This window comes from Malaclemys terrapin, chromosome 1, assembly GCF_027887155.1.
Source record: "Malaclemys terrapin pileata isolate rMalTer1 chromosome 1, rMalTer1.hap1, whole genome shotgun sequence".
In the NCBI taxonomy this organism is placed as follows: domain Eukaryota; kingdom Metazoa; phylum Chordata; order Testudines; family Emydidae; genus Malaclemys; species Malaclemys terrapin.
In genome coordinates this window covers 335514246-335534197 of record NC_071505.1, presented here as the reverse complement: position 1 = coordinate 335534197, position 19952 = coordinate 335514246, and the positions used below count along the sequence as shown (strand labels likewise).

The following is a 19952-nucleotide window of genomic DNA, read 5'->3' as shown; positions in this document are numbered from 1 at the left end:
TGTTTGCTGTCCATTGAAACCTGCAATGTCTCTTGATGTTTCTGCTTTCCAGGTAGCTTTGTCTCACTGAATATCTGTATTCAGTCCACCCAGATACATTAGCCTGCATTTTTTCTCGGTCAAATTTCCTTTTGTTATTTGTAGCCCACACTTCTGACATCTTCCATTCCCTTTGCATTGTTTTAATATCCTTCCTGAAGGTTAGCTATCTCTTCTCATTTTGAGGCGGCTGTCGGCTGGCCCCTTTGCAGGTGGGGGTGGCAAATGGCACAAGGAATTCAATCCCCTTGCATCTTCTGCTGGGGCTGGCCTGAATCCTGTTGAGGACTGTAGTCCCAGCTCAAGGCTAGCACCTTCTCTTTGTTCTCAGGATGAACAAATAGGTGCCAGCTGCTCCAAAGGAGGTGAGGAGGGGTCAGGTCAAGGCCAAGGACCTTCCTCCTCCCCACATATTAGTCCCTGGATACAAAGCAGGGAGCTGGCTGTACCCCTTCAAAGGGTGGCAGAGCAGTAGTATCATCCCATTATGTGCACCCTACAATCTACCAAAAGAATTTTTAGATGATTCAACTGCATCCCCCACACCCAGCAGCCTGAGTTTGCCCAGGGCAGAATCTTGCTTTTAATATTATCGGCAAATGTAATTAACACGCTCTTTAAGATCATAAATGAAGATATTAAATGGGGCGGTGCCCAAAGCAGATACCCTTAGCACTACAATGGATGCTTCCCTGCAATAGCATACATTGCTTTTTAATCATTCAGTTACAGTCCCTTGGCTGGAGTTCTGTCTGTATAATAAGTTCACATCCAAGGAAATTTGAACTTTAAATATTGCCTTTCAGTGCACCATATTCAGTAGGTTTTTGAATTCTGACAGAATTTCTTTCCTGAAACCCAATAACCACGTCCTGTTGCATTTTATGAACATATTCATTTGGAATTCAAATAGTTTTTACTCACTAGTTTGAAGCCTCCCTATTACTTTCACATTCTCAATGCCTTCCTATTGCTCAGAAGAAAACCCAGAATGGCTCCTTTAGGTTATAGTCTCTACTTTACACATCATAAAGTTTTTCCTCCATGTAATGTAGGAATGTCCTTGACAATCCATGTTTAACTGTGTTTGTTATTCAACAGCTGTCTAGGCAGCTAAACTATGCCATGAATACTGTATCTTGTATCCAACTCCTCAATAACGGGTCAAAGGAATTTATTTTTTCTTCCAGTTCATGGCTTGAGGCATATGTCCACTGTTGTTTTAAATTCTTTGTAACTTAATCCAAAGTATTTCACCACCATGCTCTTCATTATCAAATTGTATCTCGCTGGCATTGTAAATACTTAGAGCTATTCAGAAAAACTAGACGACTCCAGTGAATAGAAGTAATGAGAAAAATGGCAGCAATACAAAAAATCCAACCCGTCACATTTACTGCCTTAACAAATTTACATAGAGAAGTGCACCTTCCATTCTAAAGACTATGAGAAACAGTTCTTTAATTCAACAGTCTCCTACTGTTACAATTATAGCATTAAGAGCAGGTCAGGCAGATTAGCACGATTGTAACTGCAACAGTCAGCAGTTCCTGGAATTTTCAACTTCATAAATCTACCCCCTATTTAGGAGGTTGAAGGTGAAATTCAGATTAACTAACTAGCCTGCTGCAAACCAATATGTCAGTCTCTGAACCCTTATTAAACCTGCCATATTTGCAGGTACTTGCCTACCATATGACACTGTACATTAAGTTTATTTCATTGAGAGAAGTCTCTTTATGATTCGTTACAGAGATAACTATCAGTTTTACTGTTTGTTTAACAACATGGAACCTTCCATAAAGATCAGAGATACAGTTGCTCCTAATCCCTCGGATATACAGTAGAAATATATATATATATATTTTTAAAACACTTCTCTTTGCTCTCAGGATGACTTCTCTATTATCTGTTACTATCTCCCCCCTCCTCTCCCAGTTAGGAGCACATCAAACGTAATCTGGTGTGCAGCTCTGTAACGCCCACTGGATCCCATTCTTCACACTGCTTTCAGTTGTTGATGTTTGCAAAATAAGCTGCATACTTTTTGCTACCTCATAGCCTGATTTTGTAGATGTTCAAATGCTGAAATAGGCTTCCAAGGCAGGTTGTGGAATCCCCTTCACTGGAGGATTTTAAGAACAGGGTAGACAAAGGCCTGCAAGGGATGGAATAAGGCAGTGGTTCTCAAACTTTTGTACTGGTGACCCCTTCCAGATAGCAAGTCTCTGAGTGCGACCCCCCTTAGAAATTAAAAACACTTTTTTATATATTTAACACCATTATAAATGCTGGAGGCAAAGCGGGGTTTGGGGTGAAGGCCGACAGCCCGCGACACCCCCCCCCCGTAATAACCTCGTGACCTAGTCTAGGGTTACTTGGTCCTGCCTCAGTGCAGGGGGCTGGACTAGATGACCTCTCAAGGTTCCTTCCAGACCTACATTTCTAGGATTCTAAGTGTGGTTCTGATTTCAACAATGACTATACAAAAATGCTCCCTGACTCAGCAAATCTGCTTCCTCTATGTATTCAGAGGACTGTCGGGAACAACGTTTACACATGGATTCTCTTGTGACCCCTGCAGAACTAACGCAGCTAAGAGAGTGAGCTGGATTCTATTCCTATTCATGCATCCTCAACAGAATCAGTTACACCTGTGCACACCCACTGATGGAGCTGGGGCTGAGAACACGCTCTGAAGACTATGAGGTTGCACAGATACAGGGGGCATAATATGGACTATAGACTTCTTTCTTTTTTAACTTGAAGGTCATGTTAGATGTCTTCAAGTCAGCAGGGTCTGATGAAATACATCCCATAATACTTAAGACACTGGATGAAGAGATCTCGGAGCCATTAGCGATTATCTTTGAGAACTCCTGGAGGACGGGCGAGATACCAGATGCCTGGAAAAGGACAAATATAGTACCTACCTATAAAAGGGGAATAAGGACAACCCAGGGAATTACAGACCTGTCAGCTTAACTTTGGTACCCAGAAAGATAATGGAGCAAATAAACAATCAATTTGTAAGTACCTAGAAGAAATAAGTAACAGTCAACAAGGATTTGTCAAGAATAAATCATGTCAAACCAACCTACTATCCTTCTTTGACAGGGTAACAAGCCTAGAGGAGGCAGGTGTGTGTGTGTGTGTGGAGCACTAGATGTCATATATCTCAACTTTAATAAAGCTTTTGATACTGTCTCACATGACAGTAACTCAGCCAGAGGTTAGGGGTCTATTACAGGAGTGGGTGGGTGAGGTTCTGTGGCCTGCAATGTGCAGGAGATCAGACTAGATGATCACGATGGTCCATTCTGACCTGCATGTCTATGAGTCTACGAGACCGTCTCAAACAAACTAGAGAAATATAACCTAGATAAACAAATATAAGATGGGTGCATAATTGGCTAGAAAACCGTACTCAGAGAATAGTTATCAATGGTTCACAATGGAGCTGGAAGGGTATATCAAGTGGGGTCCCACAGGAATGTGTCCTGGTTCTGCCTCTGTTCAATGTCATCATAAATGAGCAGTATAATGGCATAGAAAATGCACTTATAAAGTTTATGGACAATACCAAGGGCAGGGGGAAGTGGGGGGACTGCAAGTGCTTTGGAGGCAGGATTAGTATTCAAAATATTATGAAAAACTGGAGAAACAGCCGCCTAGTTTGCCTAAATGGTTGCACCGGCCCTGCTGACAGGGGAATCCTGGCTGCCTGGACATGACAGCTGGGAGCTTTGGCTGCCCTGGGGCTGACAGCGGGGAGGCCCGGCCACCGGGGGCTGGCGCTATGGGGACCCTGTCTTCATGGGGACCCCACGAGGATGGGCTCCCACTGACATCCCAGGGTGGCTGTGGCTTCCGCTGTCAGCCCCAGGGCTGGTTCACAGTGGGAGCTCCTGCAGCCTGGGGCTGACAGCGATTTCTAAGTAAAATTATTAAGCCTGACTAATGATCTTTGGATAGAACTCTCAAACGTCAGGATTTTTTTTTTGGTCAGCTCTATTGCAAGATCATGAATCAGGCTTAATAATTTTACTTAGAAATCACATCTCTCGCGATTCATTCGTGTGAGTTGGCATGTCTGTAAGCCAGGGGAGGAGGTTTGGAAGAGGAGAGCACTGGTGTCAGGGCCTCCAGGACAGTTGGACTGTGGAGTCCCACACCCCAAGGAAGGCTGCCAGAGAGGAAGTCTGCCCCGCAGGAGTGTACCTTAGAAGCCGAGTTAGTAACAGTGGGATGCTTTACAGACCCAGCTGGCTTGGAATCATGCAGAATCCAAAGGGTGGCTCTAATTACCACTGACTGTGGCGAAGTGGGTTTTAGCCCACGAAGGCTTATGCCCAAATAAATTTGTTAGTCTCTAAGGTGCCACAAGGACTTCTAGTTGTTTTTGTCCATAGGGAGACTCAGCCAGGTCTGTAACAATCATTGAGCAAACAATTGAGAGCATTTGATCCAGAAAACACAGAGACAGAATTAACATGGATTCCCGTTATACCGTTTTCACAGTCTCTTTTCAGACTAGGGCCTCATTTTAAGGATGAAAAGTTTTCCTGAGCCTGGCATTGTTTGCTCTGTTGCTTTATATGAGCATCACAGTATGGTGTGGGAGAGTCGCCATGCGCCCCTGGGCCATTGGAAACAGTATTTTCACAGAGTTCTTGCACTTAATTGCCAAGGGACTCTTTGGGTATGTCTACATTACCCGCCGGATCGGCAGGCAGTGATCGATCCAGCAGGGGTCGATTTATCGCGTCTAGTCTAGACGCGATAAATCGATCCCTGAGCACTCTTCCATCTACTCCTGTACTCCACCACCGCAAGAGGCGCAGGCGGAGTCAACAGGGGAGCAGCAGCAGTCGACTCACCGCGGTGAAGACACCACGATAAGTCGATCTAAGTACGTCACCTTCAGCTACGTTATTCACATAGCTGAAGTTGCGTAACTTTGATCAACCCCCCTCTCCCACTGTAGACCAGGACTTAGAGCCCCTCCTTCTCAGGACACACCCACTCCTGTAACTACTATTGCAAAGAATAGCACTTGCCTTAGGTTTAGTGAAATTCACACATCCAATCATCCAGCCATTAGCATTTCCTTTAGGAATTACAGTTTTTCAGCCCCTTTGGAGATGGAATCATGAGACTTGTTACTTTCCAGCCCACCTCAATGACAGTTTAGCACAGGTCTATATTCAAAGGGTCAAGAATGCAGATAGGCCTAATAAATCAGCTAATTGTAAGACTCGACAAGATATAAATAAAGAACCATTGAGCTGACTGAAGTTGACTTCCTGGAGCACTATAACCTGGAGTGCAATCTATCAAGTAACTTATACAGAGGGCCACTCTCCAGGGAAGGGATTGCTAAATTCAGCTCATGCAAGAGGAGAGGAGAGATCTTAAGATCCAGTTTCCTCTTTCACTGATTAAGTAAAGCTTGATGGGAAATGCTTTCCCATCCCATAAAAATTTTCAAGAGATCCAAACATTTTCCAATCCCAAACTGGGACAAAAAGTTGAAATCTCAAAAATGTTCATGAACCAAAAATCTACAAAAATAGAGTTAGCGTCAATCAAAATGTTTTGTATCAATTGACCTTTTCATTTTTTATATTTTTTACTATACTTAGCTTAAATTTCTAAACATAAAAGTCATTTTGACCCCAAAATAGTTTCCTTCATTCAGAAAATGTCAAAACTAAACTTTGACAATTTCTGAACTGTTTTTCCCAAAAATTTTCAAGTAAAATAACTTAATGGAAACTGATCCTTTCATGTCAACATTTCAGTTTAGATGAATCAGCATTTTCTGACAATCTGTTCTGTCAGAAAATTCCCAACCAGCTCTATGACTGAGTCCAGGCAAGCAGTTGCCTCTGAACAATCGAGTCAAGATTCAGAAGCCACAGATGGTGATATAAATCTTTACTGATCGTTGTATTTGTAGTCAGGAAACTGCAAGCCTGTTGGATTCATAGTCTTAATGGCCTTCCTTTGGGAGCAAAAGAAACTCTCTCTGAAGACTGGGTGAAGTGACCCTGCTAAGGGCATCTGCAGAGTCACACTCCACGAGTCACATCGGCCCCCATTTTCTCTATTGTCTCAGGTTTCTTTCAACCAAAACAAATGGAGAGCTTGGTTTAATGTAAATATGTATCAACAAGGCAGAGCAGAGACTGGTGAATTTGTTGAGAAGATCTGATAAGGCTTATTCTTGTAAGTGGGAATTCACTTCTTCCATTGGCTTGATTGACAGAATGAACAGACAGAACTGCTACACATTGGCTCCAACCCAGCAAAATCGTTAAGCAGGTGCTTAAAGTGAAGCGTGTGAGTACTCCAACGGACATCCAAATATTCTGTTAGCATGTCAAAATTTCTACTCTTTATAGCCCTGAGCCAGGAAAGTATATGAATCTTTCAAATGTGTGGTTATATCAGTGGGGTTATTCGCATGCTTAAAGTTAAGCACAAACTTTTGTGTTTGGCTGGATCAAAGCCAAAAATCAGCAGAAACAAACCTAACAGACTAGTATTCTAACGCTATAATATAACTACAGTATTATAATAGTAATACTTTTCACCCCTGTTGTGCCCTGCCTCTGCCATTAATATTGTAAATGAACTGAGCCTGTGAAGTAGTCAAGTATTGTACAATCAGCAAGCAGAGAGAGGTAAAGTGAGTTGACCCATGTCACAAGCGAAGGCTGAGGCATGGCCAGGACTTCTCTTATTATTATTTATATTGCAGAACTATCTAGACATCTCAGGCCCATTGTGTAAAAGAAAGACAGTCTCTGTCCTAAAGAGCTTATAGTCTAAATGTGATTTATCATCCCATACAATCAGGGTGAAACATGGGATGGTCTATTTTCCTGTGGAAAATGTGCTTTGATTAAAACTGCTGAGATGGGAAGCCTGTAGTATTCACTGCTAAAGGACTAAGTTAAGTATGGAAGGCAGGGTTGTTTCAATGTTTCGATGTTTTTAAAATTAGAATAATTAAACAGACTAAGGTTCTTGGGCTCTTTTAGCTAGACAGCTGGACATGCAATTAAGTTGTGGACAATATTTTTCTCTCACAATTACAAAATCGAACTACTATTTATCTTGGATTTTCAAGCGGAAACTGGGGCTACCTAAAAAACCTCTTCTAAACAAATTTGTAAGCCAACATTTTGCCATCCATAATGTTCTTAATTTGTTTAATAATAGCATGTTTTCTCACATACATGGAAAGAGGTTCTTTATCACAATAAAGTATATCAGTATAATATAATAATTATTCTATAACAGTGATAATACTTTTCACTCGTATTGTGCCCTCCATCTTCCATCTCCATTTCACTGCTTTTAATCACTGAACGGATAGAGTACTGGTTTGCACTTCTATAGCATCTTGTATTACAAAGCACCAGGTGTACCGAGGGATCAATTCACCGGTTGCTGAAACACAACTTCCTCTGGATGGCAGACAGCATCTGGCTAGCAGTATACTTACTACCCCAAACTGCTCTGAGGAATACTATGTTCATCGGAAACTGCAAGGGGAATTTAAATAGCCAGAATTAAATTACCTGAAATCAGCAAGACAAAGATTAAAACTTAAAGCTGATTGAAATATATATTTTATTTTCCAAGTACATTTTTGATGAAAACAAGTTTTTCAGTTTCATTGACATTATTCGTAGAATTTTTTGTGTGCTTGTCAAACCAAAAAACTGAAAATGTTTTGGTTATTTTACAAAAACCCAAAACATTTGGCAAAAACAGACATTCTCATGATGTTTTCTGTTTAATTGAAAAGCCAATTTTTGTAGGAAAAATGTTTACAAAAACTGCTCAGTCATTTCTAGTTAAAAATCCTATTCGTCAAAAAAAAAAAAACCACGAGGTTTTGAACAACCAAAAGTGGACAGAACCACAGGTTTACATCCCACCTGACAGGGAGGACCTCCAGCAGCACAATGACATCTTGCACATCTATTAATGAAAAAAATTGGGAGGCTAGCCAATAAAGCTAATAATGTAAGTTATTATTTTAACAAGCTTGGCATGGTGAAGCAGACTTACAAATGGGTGTCTATTGCCATTTGAAAACCGCAGAGATGCCCGCTGCCGATACTGCTACATAAGAGGGAACAAACACTCAGACTATTGCTTGGCGCTGAAAAATAACTGGTATTTATTACATTTAAGTACCCTTTATTTGACTTTTCATTTAATTTTACTTCGCACTGCATGGTCTGCATTATATTAAACATTTACTATCCTGGTTAGGATGTCGAGACATGCTTTGCCGTCTTACTACATCATTGAACAGTGGTTCAGGGAGGAATTATTTAGGGTGGCTCAAGGATATGGAACAAGATGTAATGGGAGGAAATTAAGAAAGAGAAAACACAGGCGGCACGGCACGACAGTAATGTCTTACAGGATGTGAACAAGCTTCCCCAGGGAAGAGATAGAATCCACCTCATGCAAGATTTTCAGAAGTAAACTGGATGATACAGTAATAATTGTGCAACAGGGAACAGTTCTTCACTGACAGGGAGATGGACTGGGTGGCCTTTTATACAACTTTAATATCTGCAAGGCAGCACTGTCTAGTATATAGAGCACTGCTCTGGGAGTCAGGAGCCCTGATTTCCATTCCCAGCTCCATGACAGGCCTAACTGTGTGTCCTTAGACAAGTCACTTCTTCTCGGTTTCTTCTCCCATCTTAGTCTACGGAGACTGTGAGCTATTTGGGGCAGAGATTTCTCCCTGTGAGTCCATATTGTGTCTAACACAACTGGCCTCAATTTTAGTGTGGGCATCTAAGCGCTACTGCAAATAATCTGTATCATCTCTAGCAGTGACCCATGTCGCCTTGTTGAAAATAAACCACCTCACTATGTTACTTCGTGTAACCTCCCTTTGCCCTCTCCCAAACTGCTTTACTTTAGGGCCTTGTTATGTCATATCTACACTGTAAAAACCACCCACACTATGACACAATGTACAAGTAACTTCTGTGATCCACAAAATATTTCTCTTTATAATAAGGCTTAATTACCCTCACTCTGCAGAACACAAGCCTAAACAGCAGTGGAAGTAATTTGTATCCATGTGAGAAGCCATATTTCCCAGTGGATAGAGCACTAAACTGACTCACGAGATCTGGGTTCTGTTCCCAACTTGGTCACTGGCCTCCTGGGTGACATTCACTCCCCCGCCTCAGTTTCCCCATCTGTAAAATGGGGATAATTATGCTGTGCTCCTTTATAAATCACTTTTGATAGGTACTCATGAAAAGCACTATGTAAGAGCTGTTATTACATAGGATACAATTTATTGGGCATGCACCTGAACTAGATTACATTCGTAACTTTATTCTCTTTTCGACTGCCTCTCTTTCACAGGTATGACTGATATCGGCAGGGTTCTTATCTTCACTCATTACCAAACTATAAAAAGTTCTAAAGAAAAAAAAAGGGGGGAGGGCAAGCTAGAAAAATCAAAGTGAACAAAAGTTCTAACGACGTAATGGTATGTTCTAATGTAATGCGATAACATGGAGATTCCTGCTAGCTACTTCCTTTGACTTCTTTTTTTAAGCATGGAAACGAAAGGTTATTATTTATTATGATTTATTCTTTTCAGTGCAGTGGCACCTAGGGGCCCCAGTGTCGCTCGTCTGAACTACTGGACCAATTCTCATTGCACTGTTACCCCCTTTCAGTGATTCTGGGAAAACCAGAGAAAAAATTGGCCCCACTCTGCTGTGCAGTACACACAAACCACAAAGGCTGCCTGTCCCAAGGAGCTTACAATCCATGGGTGAATGTTCTCTCTTTCCCCTCACTGACACGTCTTTCCCTAGCTTCCCTCAGCCTCAGGGTGGACGGCTGTGGGACAGAATGCCTATTCTCTCTCTCTATGGCAGCAATCCACCATTTCTGAAGGCTTCCACCCCTAACCAATCACAATGCATGCCATATGGCTTCTACATTTTGTCAGAGGCCTCCACTGGGATCGCACCCAAACGTGCCTCTGGGGGAAACCGTGGCCCTTCCCATCTGTGGGAGAAGGCGGCCCTGAGTGCGACAACTCAGCCTGAGAGTACTGTGGGCCTGAACACAGTGGACAGTTCATTGGGTGGGGCAACATGTGGGGATGTCTCACAGAGAGACCATTCACTGCTGTAAATCCATGACTATTTGGATCCATTGGCCAGAACCCCTCTCTGCCCAGGGTGCTACAGCAGGCACAAGGGCAAAGGTAGACTAAAGGCTGCTGGAGTAAGTACAATGTGTAGCCTTGTGGGTCTGGACAAAGTATTCCGCCCCTTCCCACCCAGACTCCAGCACATCTCCCCTTGGCCTTAAATAACTCTCAGTGAGAATTCGGCCCACAACACTTTCCCAAGGGGAGAATGCTGCTGAATTATTCATAATACTATACCTGCACTCAATCTCAAGGCAGCTCCACTATCCTGCCTTATGTTGTGGTCCTCCTATAAACAACGGGTTGGTATCTTTGCCAATTTCTAACTCCTGACACCTGCCCTGCTATCATTTTATAACCATTAATTTCTCCCCAGCTTGTTTCAAATAATCACTTCTCCTATGCTTGTTTATTTTACCGCTGTAGGTTTATTTTGATCCCAACGGGTCTCTGCCCTGGCATGAATAATCTCTTCAAAACAACAAATGCATTCCCATCTATCATCAAGAAAGCTCGCGGAAAAGAGCAGAGGAGCTCCTCTGTTCTTCTCTGAACTATTGGACCAAGTCTTGTTACATTTTCACCCCGTTTCAGTGCTGCTTTCTCCCAGGATTCTGGGAAAACAACAGAAAGTCTGCCTGGCGAAAGGGAGACAGGAGGAGTACAGAGTCAGCAAACATGCAAAGCAACACAGTTAGTTAAGGTCACAGAAACAGGATGGTGAACTGTGTCCATTAGAGCATTATTTTTTTAGGATGTTTTTAAACAATCTTACCATTCTTTTAACTGCTGCAAACTCTGTGTTTATCAAGAGATGAATTGTGTCTTAGTGGTTATAATAGGGGGCCGATGCTCAACCTCATCCTGACTAGCCACTGCCACTAGCCACTGCCTCAGTTCCCCCTCCCAGACAAAAGTACTTTCTCTGCCCACCCTGGGCTACAGCTTCCAGATTTTTCCCCCGTTGCCTCTCTCAGCATTGAAAGGACACATTCTTCCCTCCAATCCCCTTGTTTCAGGATCTACTAAGGGAATCCCTCTCCCTCCTACAGCTCCTCTCAAGTGAGTTCTCCCAGTCCTTTATACGTAGGGCCCTCCAAACTCATGGTCCATTTTGGTCAATTTCACAGTCATAGGAATTTAAAAATCATAAATTACCAGTACATTATTTCAGTTATTTAAATTTCAGATTTCATGGTGTTGTAATTGTGGGGGTCCTGACCAAAAAAGGAGTTGGGGGGGGGTCACAAGGTTGTTGCAGAAGGTGTTGCGGAACTGCTACCCTTACTTCTGCGCTGCTGCTGGCAGCGGCACTGCCTTCAGAGCTGGGCAGCTGGAGAGTGGTGGCTGCTGGCTGGGAGCCCAGCTCTGAAGGCAGAACTGCTGCCATCTGCAGCAGCACAGAAGTAAGGGTGACATGGTATGGTATTGCCACCCTTACTTCTGCGCTGCTGCTGGCAGGGTGCTGCCTTCAGAGCTGGGCTCCCAGCTCTGAAGGCAGAAATAAGGGTGGCAATACCATGACCACTCCTAAAATAACCCTGCAATCCCCCTGCAACTCTCTTTTGGGTCAGGACCCCCAATTTGAGAAATGCTGGTCTCCTCCATGAAATCTGTATTCTATAGGGTAAAAGCACACACAAGACCAGATTTCACAGTCCATGATACGTTTTTTATGGCTGTGAATTTGGTAGGGCCCTATTTATAGGGATCATCTGACACCTCCTAGCTGGGTCTGAGAACTGAAGAGCGCTGGTTAGCTCCAGCCCCCCTGGTCCCTAAAGGGGCAGATCAACCTGTTACACGTGGGTCCTATTTCCAGCTGTGCCACTAACTCACTTTGTGTTCTTGAACAAGTCTCTTAACTTCTCTGTGCCTCTATTTCCTCATACATACATTTACAAGAACAAGGGGACAACCAATTACATTAACACTGATCCAAAGAAATACTTTTTCATACAACATTCCATTAGACTGGGGAACTCATTGCCACAGGAAGATATTAGGGCCAAAAACTGCACAATTCAAAAAAGGATTGGACATCTATACAGCCATCCAACATATCCAGAGTTGTTATAAGTAATTATAAAAATATTAGAAGGGCTATTAAACCTTGTGCTTCAGGGTTCAAGCCAATCTCTAACTATTAGAGGTCAGGATGAGATTTATGTGGGGGCAGATTATCCTCACATCTACCTACAGTGAGGTTCTCACACCATCCTCTGAAACATGTGGCCCTGGCCACTGTCCGAAATAGGCTACTGAACTAGATGGATCTCAAGTCAATACAGTCTGGCAATTCCTATGTACTTCAAAGGGATGGCGGTTGTCTCAATTCATTTATACTAAATATATTATTGCTAGTTTAGTGCTTTGAGATCTTCAGACAAAAGGTGCTTGTGAAAGTGCTCACTGTTGCACCCAGATCACTGATGTAAGGTGTAACAGAGATTACCGACTTAATTGGAATCAATTCACCTGTTATGGTGGGGATTATTGATACATCTGGGCAACAGTTGGGCTAATGAGGTAATTAGCTCAATAAGGGGAAGATACATAACTGGCAGGACCAGAAAGTAAAGGACAGACTCAGAGAGTGTGCTGGGTGGAAGTTGTTTCTTGACACATGCCTGTGCTATATTCTGCAATGCTTACTTGGAATCTAAAGTTTAATGGGATATGGGGGGGGAGGAAGAAATAGACTGTGTGTACATTGTGAATAAGAGACAAACAGGCCAGGCAGCACAGCACACCGGGTGGCTGAGGGAGCATCCTGTGACAGTGCTACGCAAGTTATTATTGGTGGGCTAAAACTGGAGAAAGAAAACCCTGTAGAAAACCTACTGATATCTCAGGGGCGTCTGACTAGGGGCGGAATAGAACTATGGTAATCAGTATCTGTCAGGGGTCACTGATTGCACAAAGTCACATTGTCTTTGCCCAGCCGGATCTTTTTGATGGTGCACCAACACCTAACAGTGCACAGCTAGGATCTTATCACTTCCATACAGTCAGAATATCCGTAAGCCCATTGTTGGGAGGGGGGTAGCAGCAAAGGGGGAGAAAAGGCAAATATGGCAGTCTGTGAAGATGTGGGGCTAAAAAATAGGGGGGAAATGAAAGGTGAAAGAAGGGGGGAAAGTGACATCCTCTAAAAGTGCCACATGGCCCAATCAACGGAGGTGATGCATGGGAGAGGGATGGTCATGAGGGGTCACATGATCCCCCAGATTTGCTGCTTAACTTCTACTGAGCATACTGACATGGACTGAGCATGCTCAGTACCATTGTTGAAGCCGACTGCCCTCACTCTGCCCTGCCCCACCATGGGCAGACATGGGTCATCTCCGCATCAGCAGCAGTGTGAGGCCCAGGCAGACACTTGAAATCCACTTTCTGGTATCAAAGCTGAAGTGGGAACTGTTCAATGTCCAGCATTACCTTTCATTAAAGAACATGTTCATTACAGAATGTATGAAAAGGCCGTCGTGCTTTGAGGGAACAAGAGGAGGGGGAAGGAACAAGAAAAGAGAGGGGGAGAGAAAGGATTAGGAAAAAAAAAGTCCAAACACTCCCCTTAGTTACAGCTGTTTTACACTGGTGTAACTTCAATGATTTTACTAGTGCTACCCCCAATTTACCCTGGCATGAGAGGAGAATGAGGCCAAATAAATATATTCAAAATAGTAGGGAAAAATATTTTGGTCCTTCTATCCTTGTATTCTTTTCCCTCCTGTTTTCTCTGGCCTTTTTCTAGGAACTATTTTCATGGTGAAGGATATGGTGCATAAACTCCCACAAAAATACTGTTTTAAAAGCTTTAAAAAATTAAAAAACAACGTGTAAAATTAAGGAGCCCTACGTTGACAGTAAGAAATCTAAGCAGAGTTTGCATTCATATGCCATGGATGTATTTCTCAGGTGCACCAAAAGCATGCACACTAAGCATCTGATTTTCAGAGGTGCAGAGCATCTGCATCTCATCTCCCAGTGACTTCCGTTGGAGTTGAGGGTGCTCAGCGCTTATGAAAATCAGGGCCTAATTATCTACTAACACACTTATAACGATAAGAAAGATGCCTGGATTTGGTCCTTAGACATAGATAATGGCAGACACAAATTGGTATATTGTCCATCAGGGAAATCCATTAACAGATCCTTAAAATCAGCAAGTCTCTCCTCAGTAAACAGCGGGTGACCTTAAAACAGTCTGATTTTGCCCTAACTTCAGTATTTGCAGTGTTCTTTATATGAAACACACCTAGGGAATACTACAAAGACTGAGGCAAGTGTTATTTAGTTAGCTAAGCAAATTGAAAAGTTTTTAAGGGCAAACATTATGTACAACGCTTGATTCTTGAGTAAACTAGTAGTCCTATGGAGAATTCTGTTCATGTGTGAAAACGTAAAAATTACTATCAGGAAAAAAAATTAAACATTTTGTAGCTTAGCCCTTGACAGTTGAGCCTACCAGCAATATATTACACACAGATGTACATTTTGTAATGCTTTCATTTAAAAGGTTTAAGTTGTTTCCAAGGGGACTGCTCCAGCCCCTAGACAAACGGTCACTTGACAGCGCTCCTAGCGCTCAAAGCTCTCATGCAATTTTGTTCAATACACAACGTGCCAGACTGAAGGAAATTGCTGTTCCTCATCTGATGTTAAGTGATTGGCTTTCTATCTTCATTAAATGTGTGCTAGTCAATGCCTCAAAGACATTTTACCTTATCCTAGAACGTGAACTTTCACAGCTTTGTAAAATACTCAGAAGGCCTCTGTGGAAATAAGGAGAAGTCTAAATCCCAGCCACCTACTCCCTGCACCTATTACATAGATTAAAGATCAGATGGATCAGATGTTCTCTTGTTAGATTTATTGAGTTACACCTTAAAATGGATTTCCGAATTCAAGTGATATTTTAATCCCCAAGATCCAGTTTTTATGTGCAAAGGTGATTTATGAATTGAGGAAAGAGAGAGGAGGAAAAAATTGGGGGGAGGGGAAGAGAGAGATTTTGGCTCTTCGGTTTTATAGTTGATCACTAAGGGCTTCTCTATCAATGAGATTAATCAGGAATAGCTATTGCACTTTAAATTCACACTCTACATTAATCCAAATTAACTTTCAAGTGTAGACAAGTGCTAAACCAAGGTACCCAGCAGGAAACACTTTGAACCCGATTATGCAAAAATCCCCAACTGCTGGAGATGGGACACTAAATGGAGAGAGCTTTGAGTTACTACAGAGAATTCTTTCCCAGGTATCTGTCTGATGGGTATTGCCCACATGCTAAGGGTCTAATTCATCGACATATTTGGGGTCAGGAAGGAATTTTCCCCCAGGTCAGATTGGCTGAGATCCTGCGAGAATTTCATCTTCCTCTGCAGCATGGGGCACGGGTCACTTGCAGGTTTAAATTAGTGTAAATGGTGAATTTTCTGTAACTTGAAGTCTTAAAACCATGATTTGAGGTAACTTCAGTAACTCAGCCAGAGGTTAGGGGTCTATTCCAGGAGTGGGTGGGTGAGGTTCTGTGGCCTGCAATGTGCAGGAGGTCAGACTAGCCAGTGGTTCTCAAACTTTTGTACTGGTGACCCCTTTCACACAACAAGCCTCTGAGTGCAACCCCCACCTTATACATTTAAAATACTTGTTTATATATTTAACACCATTATAAATGCTGCAGGCAAAGCGGGGTTTGGGCCGGAGGCTGACGGCTCGCGACCCCCCCCCACATAATAACCTCACGACCCCCTACGGGGTCCCGACCCCCAGTTTGAGAACCTCTGGACTAGATGATTACGATGGTCCCTTCTGACCTGAAAGCCTATGAGTCTGTGAGAGAGGTGCTGAGTGTCAGTGGCCTCATTTCCACAAGGGGCTGGGGATCCTCTGTCTGAGGGGGTCTCTGATGAGGGACGAATGAGCCCCCTGTTAAGTGCCCTGAACCCCCACTGATCTTGCAGAGAGCTGTGGGATGCTCTCTCTCAGCAGCCATTAAGGAAACAAACAAACATCCTTTCCTCACTTTCGTAATAACGAGGAGCTGTTGCGCATCTGAAAATCTGAAAACGCGACTGTGCCGCTGAAAGCAGCTATAACGAGATCTCTGTTTGAGAGTCAGATCTGATCAAATAATAGGTCTTCCCTGTTTGGATTTCAGAGTAGGCAAACAATCGCAAAGCAAATCCAAGCCAGCACAAATTGCATAGATTTTTTTTTTTTAAATTTGTGCAGCTGGTTCATCCTGCCACTGTTGAAAATTTTACTTACAACCTCAGCGGCTAAATCCTGACCCAAGGCGCATGTAAAACCACCACAGCCCTTTGACGGAAGGGGAGTATCAGCCTGCCTGTTGCCTGTCCACCATTCAGCCAAACCAGAGCAATCACTCAAAACGACAGGGATCCATCACTGTGCAGGAGAACATCAACAATGCTGGGAGGCTGGAGGGAATGAAGCCTGAGACATTTTCTGTTTATTTCTTCCAGGCACAAAGAAAATGGCAAGGACTTATGAGTGAAAAAGGATGCTGCATCTATCTATAGGTCTGGGACCAGAACTGTGAGCAACAGAGGTGTGTGCTGAAACTCATCTGTGACAGGGGGCCTGAGCCAAGATCCACCACAAAGACACGCTTCTTTGTCCTGGCCTTTGTTAATATAAATGTACGACACATGGTATATATTTTAAATTAAAAAATTGCCTCAAAATATACCCCAACCCCTGGAGAGGAACAGAAAAGGAAAAAAAAAATCTTTCAACAGATGCTAGTCACACCACTTAATGCACTACTGGAAGATGATCAGCTACTGTGCTGATGAGGGCTGGATAAGAACCTGAGTAGAACAGAATAGCCAACAGTTTTGTGAGAATCTAATAAGGAAGGATTTAAATGCTATCACCAACTAATGCCAGTAGTTAGTAAAACTTGGCCCTACACTCTTTATCAGGCGTGCAATCTATTTCATAGTAGATGGTAAAGCTAAAAGAGTTCCATAGTATTAAAATAATTCCTGACAATGACTGTATAAATCAAGGGATGTGGTGAAAGCACCATCACTTGGGATAGTTAAGGATAGGCAGGACAACAGTACAGTAAAGTAAAAATAAACTGAGCATTCAGATTAATCATTCCCCATGACAGCAAAAGCAGTATGGATCCATGGAACTAGAAAGAAGACTGCTTAAATGCAAATATATCAGCACGAGGCTGAGAATTAGAGAAGGGAGAGACATTTGACTTTTTACGCTCCCTTTTCAAAAATAATAAATAAAAATAGTAAGAAAATAAGAAACTGCCATTTTTATTTTAAAATGCAAACCTTCTCTGCTTATTAAGGAAAATACTGTATTAAATGTCAATAGTTAGTTTAAGATCGTTTGTTATGCTGCTTTCCGCATGAGGACTGGTGGAGAATCAACAGGATTAAGAAATATTTGTTCCTTACTATAACATACACTGGGGTGAGATAAGCAACCGATCTGCTCAGAAATACAATTCAAGAGGCACTTGTCTGCCGTCCTGACGGTACAATCCTAGTTTTTTATGCCACATGCGGATATAAATTTCCAGCCAGGCTCTGCGCTTACTAGCATGCCATACTTGTGAAATACTTTATTCTATAAACAATATAATGTTTCACTTTGTACGAACCAATATCTCTATGCAGATCCGCCACCGAAAAGGAGGCTATGCTATGCTGATATTAGATTACCTATTAAGAACATAAAATACCAGTGGTCTGAGTACCAGCCTGGGAGGCAGATCCTCCTGAATTCTAACTATGGGCAAGTCACAGCCTCTCTGCTTCCTTTTTCCCTCTACATTTTAAAATAAATTATTATTTGCATATAATATAAATATTAATGGCCTGATTCACCACAGCAATACTGTGTCTTTCTGAGGGTCTTTGCACTGCCGCCCCACCACTGTGATATCTGAATAGCTTCCCCCCTCAGTGGACTTCATGGAGTCTCTGGCACTTCACCCTTTTGGGGGCAAAATGTCTGCTTGGGGTACTGGTCTGTTTGTGTGAGATTTTTTTGTTTGTCTCACAAGTTTTAATTTTATTGATTTGATTCTGAGGTTTGCCAGTTTTAAACCAGTAGGGGCTTTGATATTTTTATTGATTTTATGTGGAAGGCATGCAGATACTACAGTGATGGCCGACAGTATAAAACCCCAACATAGAGCAATAGAGTGATATAATTCCACTGGAATCAATGGTGTAAACAGGAGTAAAAGTAGTGAATCAGATCCTACCGAAATACTCAGCAGCATGCTGGACTGTGGTGATACGAGGCTCGACTGACATCTCCATGGGCGGCTCTTCGCTTGCTTGCGCCAAAAGAGGGGGAGGGATGCAATCGCTCACATCACAGCTGATACAAAATTTGCATTGAAGACCATGTTCACACAGGCTTTTCCACATAACTGATGTCCATATAGATGGCAGTCACTTTAACACACAGTGCATGACACGTATTTACTGAATATCCCTCGTGATTATCCCAGGGCAGGATAGCATGGAAATACTACGTTAAAACGATTGCCAACAAATGATGCAACATTTTAAAATCATTCGGCAATGACTGCCATTGCCGTGGACTAATGGTAGCAGCCCGGCGGAGAACCCAGAGGTAAAGAAAACAGGGGGATCGGGGAACTTGGAACCCCAGGGGGATCAGGGAACTTGATGTCTCATGGCACCGAGTAATGGATTTAACTTTTGAGCCAGGAGGTAAATGTGAAAGTTGCTACTGGAGAACCTGTCCTGTCCCCCTGCACATCTGTGCAGCCCCTTGCTTTTCATTTTAATATAAATAGCCCACTTCAAGTAGAACAGCTTAATGATTTCCCACACAATGTAATCTAGTTTATAGATCTGTATAAAGGTTTTATGGCAACACTTGATTATGTGACGTCCCCAAAGATTTATCAAAGAAGCTGATGTAAAAGACCAGCAAGAAATGCTGGGGAGTTAACTACCTAATTCTTTCTGGGAAATAAACAAACAGTCATAGCCCTAGGAAACTTGAAATCTGTCCAGTGCTGAAAACAACTTGTAATTTGTTTGTCTTTGATGACTCTCCTTAGTCTCGGGTAATAGTGATAAATTCACAAATTGTGACAGGTAGAAAGAGGAAATGCACACACTTCACATTAACACCCTTTAATCACCTGTAGAATACGGAGACTATACAGCAAGTTGCAGGCACAATGCTTTACCCATGTAACTTGAAAGGAAGAGGGCCTGCTGCAGGATTATTCAAAAATGTTTAGATTTTCCTCTATTGATGAAACAAGAAATGTCAGGATAGGTGATGGACTCAAAATGCTGGAGAAATGGAAAATCGGAAACAGATGAGAGAATAAAGTTAAAGACCATCATATTAGAGAATGGTGATGTCAAACTTTTACTTTCCCCACCCCTCCATGGAAAATCATTAGTCAGAGCTAGAAGAAATACAGATGTTACCCCCAAACCAATCCCTTATAAACTACATTGAGTTTCTCTGATGTGTAACCAAGCTCTAATTGTCAGTGTTTGGGCAAGATCTTCAGCAGGTGTATATCAGCTCACTTCTACTGAAATCGATGGAGCTATGCCAACTAAGTATTTGGCCCTTGACCCAGGAGTCTATGAGTCAGATCCTGCTCTCATTGCAGTTAATAACAAAA

At 42.5% G+C, this 19952-nt stretch overlaps 1 protein-coding gene across 2 annotated transcripts in view; it reads right to left on the bottom strand.

Moving 5' to 3' along the window:
- Positions 1-19952, bottom strand: part of TENM4 (teneurin transmembrane protein 4) — a 752323-nt gene that overhangs the window by 651671 nt on the left and 80700 nt on the right. The gene's annotated exons all lie outside the window — the stretch shown is intronic.